At 41.4% G+C, this 13,672-nt stretch overlaps 1 protein-coding gene across 1 annotated transcript in view; it reads right to left on the reverse strand.

The window, feature by feature from the left end:
• LOC144828058 (histamine H3 receptor-like) overlaps nt 1-13,672 on the reverse strand; it is a 272,208-nt gene that overhangs the window by 70,236 nt on the left and 188,300 nt on the right. The window lies entirely within an intron of this gene.

Raw genomic sequence — 13,672 nt, forward strand, 5'->3', positions numbered from 1 at the left:
CGGGGACTCAGACCCTGAGGCTACTAGATTTTGTGAGGGTCTCAGTGCAGTGGCTGGCTGGATGACGGCCAATTGCCTACAGCTTAACGATAAAAAGACTGAGGTTCTGATTGTGGGCAAGCAGAGCAATCTTTGGGGCGACAAATGGTGGCCATTAGAACTTGGCCCTATCCCTACTCCATGCAGCTGAGGTGAAAAATCTTAGGGTGTGGTTGGATCACTCCCTCAGCTTTTCCACCCACACAAAGAAAGTAGCAGCAACCTGCTTCGGGATTTTACGTGGGCTAAGGCCGATCTTGAAATTTTTTGATGCCCCTACCCGACAGCTGATAATTCAGGCTGCTATACTGTCTAGACTCGATTATGTGAGTTCACTTTTGTTGGGAGCCAATTTGGCGGAAATTACTAGGCTGCAGCGCGTTCAGAACGCGGCTGCCAGGGTGCTGGTAGGCCTTCCTAGATTTTGCTCGGCCAAAGTAACTATTCGTAAGCTCCATTGGCTACCTCTGATTCAGAGGATCCCTTTCAAGACTCTGTGTTTATCTTTCAAAATTTTGAAACAATCCTCGCCCCAGATTCTGCAACACCTTATTTCTCCTTATGCTCCTTCTCGGCAGTTGAGGTCCTTGGGGCAAAACTTAGCCATTGTTCCACGTTTCAAGAGAAGTAGAGCAGGTGGGTGTTCTTTTAGAGTGCTCGCACCCAAACTGTGGAACTCCCTCCCTGCCCATATTTGTGCCATGGATGAGCTACTCGCATTTAGGAGAGCCGTGAAACCTTTTATTTTTCCCACTGGATCTTAGGATCTTATTGCTGAACTCTTTTCTCGCCCTGACTGAGTTATGTTTCTTCCCCAGATATAGCGCCGGGACGCCCCTTTGCTGGGGCAGCTGCACGCTCTAGAAATGGAAATAACATAACATAACATAACAAGTGCATAAACAGTGACTGGGTTCTCATACTGCTAGTAGTTGAAAACAGCATAAGTTTATATGCCCTTAAGTGTCAGCAACGACATTAAATAAGCACATGCTTTTGTCTGGATGATTCTAGCAGTGGACAGAGATTCACAGTGTGATTCCAGACAGGCTAGAATATTACCTGGACTTTAGCATTAGAGACTCAGTAGTCTGGAAGGGGTTAGGTGACTGCATGCATTCTACACATTTGACTGTACCACTGCTTATCTGGAAGCCTAACTCATTCTCCTAATACATAAACAGTGACTGGGTTTTCATACTGCTAATAGTTGACATCAGGATAACTGTATAAGCACTTACGTGTCAGCAGAGAGAATAAATAAGCACATGGTTCTGTCAGGATGACTGTAGGAGTGGACACAGACTCACAGTGTGATTCCAGACAAGCAAGACTTTTCCCTGGACTTTAGCAGAAGAGACTCAGTAGTTTGGAAAGGGTTAAAGGACTGCATGCATTCTACACATTTGACTGTACTACTGCTTGTCTGAAAGCCTACCTCATTCTCCTAATACATACACAGTGACTGGGTTCTCAGACTGCTAGTATTTGACATCAGGATAACTGTATACGCACGTATGTATCAGCAGAGAGATTAAATAAGCATATGCTTCTGTCAGGATGATTGTAGGAGTGGACACAGACTCACAGTGTGCTTCCAGACAAGCAAGACTATTCCCTGGACTTTAGCAGAAAAGACTCAGTAGTCTGGAAAGGGTTAAAGGACTGCATGCATTCTACACATTTGACTGTACCACTGCTTGTTTGAAAGCCTAATTCATTCTCCTAATACATGAACAGTGACTGACTGGGTTCTCAGACCGCTAGTATTTGACATCAGGATAACTTTATACGCACTTATGTATCAGCAGAGAGATTAAATAAGCACATGCTACTGTCAGGATGATTTTAGGAGTGGACACAGACTCACAGTGTGCTCCCAGACAGGCTAGACTATTCCCTGGACTTCAGCATTAGAGACTCAGTAGTCTGGAAGGGGTTAGGTGACTGCATGCATTCTACACATTTGACTAACACTGCTTGTCCAGAAGCCGAACTCATTCTCCTAATACATACACAGTGACTGGGTTATCATACTGCTAATAGTTGACATCAGGATAACTGTATAGGCACTTATGTGGCAGCAGAGAGAATAAATAAGCACATGGTTCTGTCAGGATGGCTGTAGGAGTGGACACAGACTGACAGTGTGATTCTAGACAAGCAAGACTATTCCCTGGACTTTAGCAGAAGAGACTCAGTAGTCTGGAAAGGGTTAAAGGACTGCATGCATTCTACACATTTGACTGTACTACTGCTTGTCTGAAAGCCTACTCCATTCTCCTAATACATACACAGTGACTGGGTTCTCAGACTGCTAGTACTTGACATCAGGATAACCTTATAAGCACTTATGTGTCAGCGGAGATATTAAATAAGCACATGCTTCTGTCAGGATGATTGTAGGAGTGGACAAACACTCACAGTGTGCTTCCAGAAAAGCAAGACTATTCCCTGGACTTTAGCAGAAGAGACTCAGTAGTCTGGAAAGGGTAAAAGGACTGCATGCATTCTACACATTTGACTGTACCACTGCTTGTTTGAAAGCCTAATTCATTCTCCTAATACATACACAGTGACTGGGTTCTCAGACTGCTAGTATTTGACATCGGGATTACTTTATATGGACTTATGTATCAGCAGAGAGATTGAATAAGCACATGCTTCTGTCAGGATTGTTGTAGGAGTGGACACAGACTCACAGTTTGCTTCCAGACAAGCAAGACTATTCCCTGGACTTTAGCAGAAGAGACTCAGTGATCTGGAAAGGGTTAAAGGACTGCATACATTCTACACATTTGAGTGTACCACTGCTTCTCTGAATGCCTGACTCATTCTCCAAGTGCAAAAACATTGACTGGGTTCTCATTCTGCTAATAGTTGACATCAAGATAACTTTATAATCACTCAGGTGTCAGCAGAGGGATTAAATAAGCGCATGCTCCTGTCAGGATACTTTTAGGAATGGATACGGACTCACAGTGTGATTCCACACAGGCTAGACTATTTCTTGGACTTTAGCAGGAGAGATTCAGTACTCTGGAAATGGTTAGGTGACCTGATGCATACAACACATTTGACTGTACCACTGCTTGTCTGAATGCCTAACTCATTCTCCAAGTGTATAAACAGTGACTGGGTTCTCATAGTGCTAGTAGTTGACATCAGCATAAGTTTATATGCCCTTATGTGTCAGCAAAGAGATTAAATAATCACATGCTTTTGTCAGGATGATTGTAGCAGTGGACAGAGACTCACAGTGTGATTCCGGACAGGCTAGACTCTTCCCTGGACTTTAGCAGGAGAGACTTAGTAGTCTGGAAAGGGTTAGGGGAGCACATACATTCTACATATTTGAATATACCACTGCTTTTCTGAAAGCCTAACTCATTCTTCTAATACATACACAGTGAAAGGGTTCTCACATTGCTAGTAGTTGACACCAATATAAGTTTATAATCGCTTATAATCGCTTATGTGAAAGCAGAGAGATTAAATAAGCAAATGTTTCTGTCAGGATGATTGTAGGAGTGGACACAGGCTCACAGTGTGATTCGAGAGAGGCTAGACTATTCCCTGGACTTTGGCAGTAGACTCAGTAGTCTGGAAAGGGTTAAAGGACTGCATACATCCTACTTATTTGAGTGTACCACTGCTTCTCCGAATGCCTGACTCATTCTCCAAGTGCAAAAACAGTGACTGGGTTCTCATACTGCTAATAGTTGAAATCAGGATAAGTTTATAAACACTTAAGTGTCATCAGAGAGATTAAATAAGCCCATGCTTCTGTTAGGAAAGTTGTAGAAGTGGATACAGACTCACAGTGTGATTCCACACAGGCTAGACTATTACCTGGACTTTAGCAGGAGAGCCTCAGTAGTCGGGAAAGGGTTAGGTGACAGCATGCATTCTACACATTTGACTGTTCTACTGCTTATCTGAATGCCTAACTCATTCTCCAAGTGCATAAACAGTGACTGGGTTCTCATACACCTAGTAGTTGACATCAGGATAATTTTATAAGCACTTATGTGTCAGGGGACAGATTAAATAAGCACATGCTTCTTTCAGGATGACTGTAGCAGTGGATACAGACTCACAGTGTGATTCCAGACAGCCAATACTATTCCCTAGAAAAGTGTGTCACATATTTAACCTATACCTCTGTAAACTACTCTCATCACAAATACCTTAACTCAACATATACATTTCCAATTTCAAATAAACACCAACATTATGCACTATAATAACATATGTACATATGCACACATTAAAACAATCAGTCATAATCAGCAATCCCTACTGCAAAAGACACATAGTAATATACAAACTGTATATTAAACAAAATTTAAACACATTATAAAAAACGGTAATACATATTTCTTCATTAGAAAATATATCACTAACTCCAAATTTTAAGAATTATATTTTATGATTAAAAACAAAGGCACCACATAGAACACCTCACAAATTAATAACTCACCTTTCAAATTGATTTGTAGATTATGAAGTATCTGAATCACACATCAGATTTTCTTATGTACACAATGAATGTAGTGCACTGCTCTTAGCAAAATCAAAAAATTGCAAACTTTCCCTCTCATTCTGAACACATATACATGTAAATATCAAATCACATTGCTTCCCAGATTAATTCAAAGTCTAACACACATTTCTATTGGTTACACATATCAACCCTTGCCAACTGACCTCTAACTCAACCAAAAATGCTTCTGGAATTTTCTAAAGTCGCGCCTGGTCCATGCTCCGTAAGCGACGGAACCGCGGATCCATACTAGACCTCAAAAGTATATGACAAATAGTTATTTTTTTCATAACACAGTACTTTTAACTATACCAGTGACTTGGGAAATAGCGCTGAATTTACATATTACTGTAATATTAATAAGAAATACACATTTTAATGCCACATATTACTTCCAACCCTACCCCCATTCTAAATGCCTGTTACCATAGTAAAAGTTGAAGACACATATCACAAGTTCAGCACACAGTGTTGCAAATTCAAACAGCAAGTGTGCTTAACTTTCAAAGTACAAGCTTATCTTATCTAATGTACCTTTCAAATAGTTTTTACTAACCAACAAGAAACATGCTTTTTAAACACAGAAACATGCACCGTATTTTTCAGTGTATAATGTTCTCAATCAGCCAATCATGTCTCTTCTTTTTTTAAACTGCATCTTGTCCACCATTTTAGAAACATCTTATTTTACAAACTGCCTACTTCACCTGCTGACATCTTCTGAGTGCATTCAGACTTCCCTACAAGATGCTTAGAATGTGGATTGTGGGACACAGCTATATTTTCTGGTGCAAATTGTATGCTGAAAGCAGAGGTATTGACAAAGACCTAGTTTTGCAAAATGTAGTCATTAAATTGATTGGACAGAGAGGATTAAGTGGCACCAATTGAGGCCATTGGTTAAATCCTTTTTGCATCTCCAACACCCTGACCTCATAATTGTGCACTGTGGTGGCAATGACCTAGGCATTTTGAATGGGGTAGGTCTGGAAATGCTAATGAAGGACACCTTTGCAGAATTGATGTTACTTTTCCCCCAAACTGCCATTGTCTACTCTAACATTTGCAAAAGACAGTAATAGAACTGGTCCAATCAATTTTGTCCACAAATTGGGAAAGCTAGGAAACATGTCAATAAAACTGTTTCTGCTTATCTCAGAGATTATACGATGGGGTCCTTTTACAACAACAATCTGCGTTTTAATATGGATGGCATCTACAGGAGAGATGTGTACATTTCACAGATGAGGGTAACAGAGTATTTCTCAACACCTTTTGACTCCGTGTAGGTTCTAAATATATAAGCTAGATTTAAATTTAAAAAATGTTAGATTTTTTAGCTTGGAGTCACGCACCCAGCGCGTTTTGGAGTCGCGCACCCAGCGCGTTCACACCAGGGGGCAGTGCTGGGAGCAGCGCACCCAGCATGTGTTGGAGTCGTGCACCCAGCATGTTCACACCAGGGGGCTGCACTGGGAGTTGCGCACCCAGCTCGTTCACACCAGGGGGCTTCGCTGAGCGTCACGCTGGAGTCACAATTTCAAATTATTCTGAAAAAAAACAAAATCCTCCTACCACTAATTTCTATTCACCCCGGGGACCCCATCCCCCGGGGCCTATATACAATGATGGGGACTGTGGGCAGAGCCCCAATGCCCCCACGGTCCCTCTGGCTCTCCACGTCCTCCGGGAGCCGGCATTGCTTTTCCACACGGGGAGCTGCTAACATGCAGCTCCACGTGTGGAAAAGCAAACAGCTTTGGATTTTGGAAGAGGGAGTTTTACAGTATCTCTTTTAATCCTTTATATCTTTATCTTTATATTTACACTGAAGGAAAGGAAGGGACCCTCCGCCAGAGGACGGACACTTTCTTACATGGTTCCCTACCCCATTCTTCCCCTTATCCAGGCACAATTCAATCAGATAAGCTTTTACATTTCACTAAACTACTCTAAAATGGCCGCCACAGTAACACTGTGTTATTAAACTTTTGCTATAGTCCGTTTTTTGTGGCCACATGAGAGTATGTATTGGAACATTTTGTGTTTGACCTTTGTGTGACCAAGACAGCTTGCCTGTCGAAACGCGTTACCTGGTGCATTAAACATCACTTTAGGACTTCCTGAGAGCACGGACATTTTTTTCTTCACGTGTGGTAATACTGTTGAGTGGCTCCGCTACCTTTTCTGTACCACCTACCTATATATATATATATGTATATATATATATATATATATATATATATATATATATATATTCACTGAAAAAAACATAGGTTTAACAATCGTTATAGTTAGGAATTAACATTTAAAAAACCTTTGAAATTCACTGAAAAAACCATAGGTTTCAGACCAGTTATAGTTAGCTGAACATTTTACTCATACAAAACCATTGAAATTCCCATGTTATAGTTAGTTGGACTCACTATAACTCGCGCGCCCGCAATCCACTGCTGATGATGTTACATATTACATCATTTATGACATGGTCAGTGACATCACTGATGACATCACTGATGACATCTCAAATGACATCACTGATGACATCACTGATGACATCTCAAATGACATACGGGTACGCTCAGGGTGCGCGTACCCGTAAACGCACCCATACACGTAGCGTAAGCGCTAATCCCGCAAGCGAAAAAAAATATAATTATGTATTTAAAGTAAATAACAATGCAAGACATTTAGTGGCATACTCATAAAAGTAGTATTTTTGATTTTAAATAACTGTATTTTAACTTTAAACACATTTCCGAAAATCAAGCAAAACGTCATTCACATGCGCCGCGTAAGCGCCCCCGGAAGCGCCTCTGTAAGCGCCTAGGTACGTGCCGCGTTAGCGCACCTGGAAGCGCTCCGGAGTGCGTAGCGTAAGCGCGTCAAGCAATGTGACCTTAAAACAACACTTTTTATTGGTTCATAACAGTTTTTTTTTCGAAATATTGAAAGCCCCCACCCATTTCCCTCACTACCACTTTGAAATTGGAGAGAGCAAGAGCTGTTCCCTGGTTCTTCTGCAGTATCTTGCTTTTTCTAAAGAATGGCTGGAAGACAGACAACCTCCAGTGACTCTGATGATGACTTTGTGCCAGAGGACCCTCCTAGGCGCAAAGTCAAAGAACATTTCATTTGGAAATGTTTTACCTTCCCCGAAAGTGAAAAGAAGGTGAATGCGGCGAAGGTGTGCTGCAAAATATGTGGCACCACCTTGTCACGTGGTGACCCAACTAAAAAATACAGCTTTGGTAATGACACTTTAATCAGGCATGTGGAGAGGAGACACCCCATCAACTATTCGAGGGAGTGTGTCAGGTACCTGGCACGCAATCCCCCAACAGATGGCGGCACTGCGGCAGCACCTCGACTGGTGGAGCAACACCTTCTGGTAGACAAGGTGGAAGATTAATTCCCAGCGTGCAGCCGGTCTTTGCAGGTCCGAAATTTCTGTGCAAGGACTGCGATGAATTGATTTGTTATGGGGAGCAGAGCGTCAAACTAATTGTTCGCAGAAAACAAGGACACCGCTGCTCCACCCACCACTAATTTGTCCCCTTTTTTTGCTCCTGTTGAGCAGTTTTGGATTCCCTGGTTTTGTTTTGCTCCCCAAAAACAACCCAAAAAAGTATAAAATCGTTCTGAAAAAGTATAAAAAAATATAAAAACGAAAAAAGAAGAAAAAAAAAGTTCTTTTTAGAACTACCTCCAATTCTCCAAAAAGAGCTATATTCCTTATATATTCATTCTCTTATTCTTTTTTCAATGAATGTGCACTGCATAAATGAATGGATAAAGTGACTGAATGAAGGGTAGAAAGTGACTGAGGGAACAAATGACAGAAGAGGAGTGAGTGAGTGTGAGTTGATGACAGTGAGGGATGGAAGGTGAGTGAGGGTGAGTGAAGGGGGAGTCACAGAGTGAGGGTATGGAGGGAGTGAGGGTAATATAGAGAGAGTGAGGGAAGAGGAGTGAGGAAGTGAGAGGACAGAGGGACTGAGAGAAGGATTGAGTGAAGTGGAGTACGGTGAGAGAGGAAAGCAAAATCAGTGAGGGAGCAAAGGAAGGGATGAGAGGGGAAGGGAAGTGAAGCAGGGGGACTGAAAGAAGGTGAGTGTGGGAGGGGAGTGAGGGGAAGGGGAGTGAACATGGGGAATGAGAATAAGTGAGGGAAGCGGAGTAAGGGAACGGGGGTGAGGGAGGGTAAGAGAAGAGCAGTGAGGTTGAGGAAAGAGTGGTGATAAAGGGTGGATAAAGGCAAGTGAGCGTGAGACAAGGGGGGTGAGGGAGTGAGGAGACAGAGGGAGTGAAGGAAAGAGTGAGAGAAGGGGACTGAGTGAGGGAGCATAGAAAGGTAAGTGAGGGAGTGTAGGTGAGTTAAAGGGAGTGAGCATCAGGGAAGGGGACTGAGAGAGTGAGGAGACGAAGGTAGTGAGCCCAAGAAAGAGGGAGTGAGGGAAGGAGAGTGAGGATGTGAGAGGACAGAGGGAATGAGAGAAGGAGTGAGTGAAGTGGAGTAAGGTGAGTGAGGGAAGGGGAATGAGTGATTGAGTGAAGGAAGGGAATAGAGGGGAAGAGGACTGAAGCTTAGGTACTGAGAGAAGGTGAGTGGGGGATGAAAGTAAAGGGAAGGGGAGAGAAGGATGGGGAATGAGGGGTAGTGAGGGAACCGGAGTAAGGGAACGGGGGGAGAGAGGGTGAGAGAAGGGCCAAGAGTGTGAGTAAACAGGGGTGAAAGAGGGTGGATAAAAGTGAGTGAGGGTGAGACAAGGGTAGTGAGGGAGTGAGGGGATAGAGGGAGTGAAGGAAGGAGTGACAGAAAGGGACTGAGTGAGGGAGCAAAGAAAGGTAAGTGAGGGAGTGTGGGTGAGTTATAGGGAGTGAGCGTGAAGGAGGAGGAGTGAGAGAGTGAGAGGACGGAGAGAGTGAGGCTAAGAGAGAGAGAGTGAGGGAAGAGGAGTGAGGATGTGAGAGGACAGTGGGAGTGAGAGAAGGAGTGAGTGAAATGGAGTAAGGTGAGTGAGGGAAGGGGAATGAGTGAGGGAGCGAAGGAAGGGAAGAGAGGGGAAGGTAAGTAAAGCAGGGGGTCTGAAAGAAGTTGAGTGTGGGAGGGGAGTGAGGGAAAGGGGAGTAAACATGGGGAATGAGAATAAGTGAGGGAAGAGGAGTAAGGGAACGGGGGTGAGGGAGGGTGAGAGAAGAGGAGTGAGGTTAAGGAAGAGAGTGAGGAGAAACTAAATTTTGTTTGTCAAACTTACCTTATAAGTAATGTAAACGTAATGACATATTATTACAAAATGTAATATCTGTGGAAGAGGGAAAAAAAATAAGTTATAATTTTTATAATATATATTTCAAAATACAAGAGACAAGGAAGGAGATTAAAAGTCATAAAAGGGTACTAAGAGATAAAGTAGGAGTGAAGGACACAGAAAGGGAAACAAAGGAATGGTGAAGGACAGAGAGAGGGAAAAAGAAATAGAGGGAGAGCAAATTACTAAGAGGATAATGAGGCGGATAGATTCAGTGACAGAGAGGAAGAGAGGGAGAGAGAAATGAACTGCAGGTGAGTAAGATACTAAAGGAATGTGAGTTAGGAAAACTAAAGGAGGAAAGGGGAGTAAGGAAAGGGGAGTGAGTGACAGGGAAGGGGGAATGAGTGAGGGTGCATTCACGACAATGAGGGATGGAAGGTGAATGAGGGTGAGTGAAGGGGCGTGAGAGAGTGAGGGGACAGAGGGAGTGAGGGTAACAGAGAGGGAGTGAGGGAAGAGGAGTGAGGAAGTGAGAGGACAGAGGGAGTGAGAGAAGGAGTCAGTAAAGTGGAGTAAGGTGAATGAGGGAAGGGGAATGACTGAGGGAGCAAAGAAAGGAAAGAAGGGGAAGGGGAGCGAAGCAGAAGAACTGTGAAAAGGTGACTGCAGGAGGAGAGTGAGGGGAAGGGCAGTTAAGGATGGGGAATGAGGATAAGTGAGGGAAGTGGAGTAAGGGAACAGGGGTGAGGGAGGGTGAGAGAAGGGCAGTGAGGTTGAGGAAAGAGGAGTGATAGAAGGTGGATAAAGGCGAGTAAGTGTAAGACAAGGGAGTGAGGGAGTGAGGACATAGAGGTAGTGAAGAAAGGAGTGAGGGAAGGGGACTAAGTGAGGGAGCATAGAAAGGTAAATGAGGGAGTGTTGGTGAGTTGAAGGGAGTGAGTGTGAGGGAAGGAGGAATGACAAAGTGAGGGGATGGAGGGAGTGAGGGTAAGAGTGAGAGAGTGTGGGAAGGGGAGTGAGGATGTGAGAGGACAGAGGGAGTGAGAGAAGGAATGAGTGAAGTGGAGTAAGGTGAGTGAGGGAAGGGGAATTACTGAGGGAGCAAAGGAAGGAAAGAAGGGGAAGGGGAGTGAAGTAGAGTGACTGAGAGCTGGAAAATAGTGGAGGGGAGAGAGGGAAAGGGGAGTTTAGTAATGGGGAATGAGGGGTAGTGAGAGAAGTGGAGTAAGGGAACGAGGGTGAAGGAGAGTGAGAGAAGGGCAGTGAGGGTGAGTAAAGAGGGGTGATAGAGGGTGGAAAAAGGTGAGTGAGCGTTAGACAAGGAGAGTATTATATATATTTCACATTACAAAATACAAAATGACTTGTACAACATGTTATATGGTTTCTTTTTGCTGTTCTCAGAATATATTGAATGTCATTAAAACAGTGACTTCAATACTACTCATCATATGACAGCGGGCAAAAAAAAACACAATCAAAAAGATAGTGTTTAAAAAACCCATACAACGTTTCAATAAATAATATAAAACTTAGAAAAAACATATCTTAACTCATTTGTGATCCACTTACTTTTCCACGAGGCCAAATAATTTATGGAAAGTCCTTTTCTTTGGAAATTACTCAATAGTACTCTTAAACTTGCCTTTACCCGACTTTCTGAAAGAAAAGCCCCAACATCTTTTTCATCATGTAACAATATTTATATTTCCACCTCTGGCTCACTCATGATCAACATTTTCTATAATACTGATATCACTCATTATGTGATAAACTTACACTACCTATCTTGATCACTCTCGCTCACAAAGTAATTTTGAACAGCAGACTACGTTTTATTAACTGCTCCAATCTTCATAGGCCAATTACGTTCCCTAAAATTTCGGTTGTAAAAACACTAGGTAAGAATTTTGTAAGTCAGAAGGCAAACGTTGTTTGAAAGTCAATTGAGTATCATTACAATTAGTCCAGCCTTTTTGACATTTTAAATAAGATGTGTAATGTCCTGATGTTGTCAATTTAATTCTATCAGGTCTACATCGTTGGAACATTAAAATTACATACTGTCCATATCTTTGTATAAATAATGTTGATAGCATTGCAGATTTACTTGAGTACAGACCATGTTTTGATTTGCTTCTCTAACTAGATTATTAAAAGACACTGATTTGCAGTCTGGTAAAGTCAAATATATAAATCTTTTAGTGTCTATTCTAGTAGTACTTGAAAAGGAACAATTGTCGCAGTTATGCTGCCATTTATACATCTATACCTTCATCTTGCAATACAACAAGCATATACATTAGAAATTCCTGACAATCTTGCTGAATATTCTGTGAAAATTGATTTAGACCAGAACATATGTCTAAAACATTTCGAATTTCAGAAACACTTTCTATTTTTGTACTATCACTGCTACATTTCTCAAACACAGAATTCAACAAACAACAAAATCTTTGATCCCGATTTTCAACAATCTGTTCTTTTAAACTTTGGAGAAAAAAAACAACATTAACCACTACATTAGCATAGCAGTTGACACCAGAACTGTTTTCAAACTGAAATCCAACAACATCTTTAACTGAATCCTTTTCCTTTCTGCTTACAATTACTGATTCATCTACTTTTTTTCTTTTTGCTACAACTTCACTACAATTTTTCTCATTTCTTCTTTTTCGGGCTACCACACGCTTTTCAAATAGAGGATATTGAGGTAAATTTGGAGCATACTCTCTTCTTAACCTATTATAATCTTTTACACAATTTAGATCTGCACTAATCTTTGTCTCATGAAAATCAATCAAGTACAATCCAGATAAAGTTCGTACTCGAGATAAAGCAACATATGCCATACCCTCCTTGAACACAGAACTTCCAATATTCACCAAAGCACTATCTACTCTTAAACCTTGAGATTTATGAATAGTCACCGCATATGCCAAAGAAACAGGAAACTGTTTTCGGCGGACATATAAATCTTTCACAAGCAAAAATCGAGCAGAACAATGACTGGATTGTTGTACTTCTTCGATTCCAACAAATTTAATTTTTAAAAATTCAATTCCATCTCTATTTCGGTATTTCACAAAATCAACAACATGACCCATTGCTCCATTTACTAAACCTCTTTCCACGTGTAAATTCCGTCGTAAAATTATACGACAATTTAAACATGCATACAGTCTTTTCCAAACTAGCAGTTTTAGATATTGTCTTCTCTAAAGAATCCAATTTTGATTTCAATTTTTCTGACAAAATAATAGTTGCTCCTTCATGCTCTATTTTATCAATAGCTTCCAGTTTCACAATCTCTTGATTTTCTAACTTTAACATTTTTTGGTTGAAGATTGAACATTCTTGTAGAGTTGGCATCAAGCATATCACAGATTTGTTTTCAGCAATTTTCTTAAAAATATTCTCTGGGAGAATATTTTCGTTTGGAAACAAATTTGAAATTAATCGTGCATGTAAAGCTTCTTTGCCATGCTCACTTACATTTCAAATTCTTACATCTTCTAGAATCTTTTTATAATCTTCATCCTCTGACTGTCGCATATTTTGAAGCAGTTCTGCATATTTGAAATTTAACCATATGTTAACATTTCCAATGCTTCCTAGGCACTTCTTGGTATCTTCATGCGTAAGCATTTTAAACACTGGTTGTCCTTTCACTGGAGTTAGCTGCAGTAGATCTCCAAAAACAATGATGTGTTTGCCTCCAAATAACACATCATACTCTGTTTTAAGAATTTCTTGCATTCTTAAATGCACAAAAGCAAGCATTACATTTGATACCATGCTTACCTCATCAATGATAAGAAGTTTCATTTTC

The sequence above is a fragment of the Lissotriton helveticus genome, chromosome 4_1, assembly GCF_964261635.1.
Source record: "Lissotriton helveticus chromosome 4_1, aLisHel1.1, whole genome shotgun sequence".
In the NCBI taxonomy this organism is placed as follows: domain Eukaryota; kingdom Metazoa; phylum Chordata; class Amphibia; order Caudata; family Salamandridae; genus Lissotriton; species Lissotriton helveticus.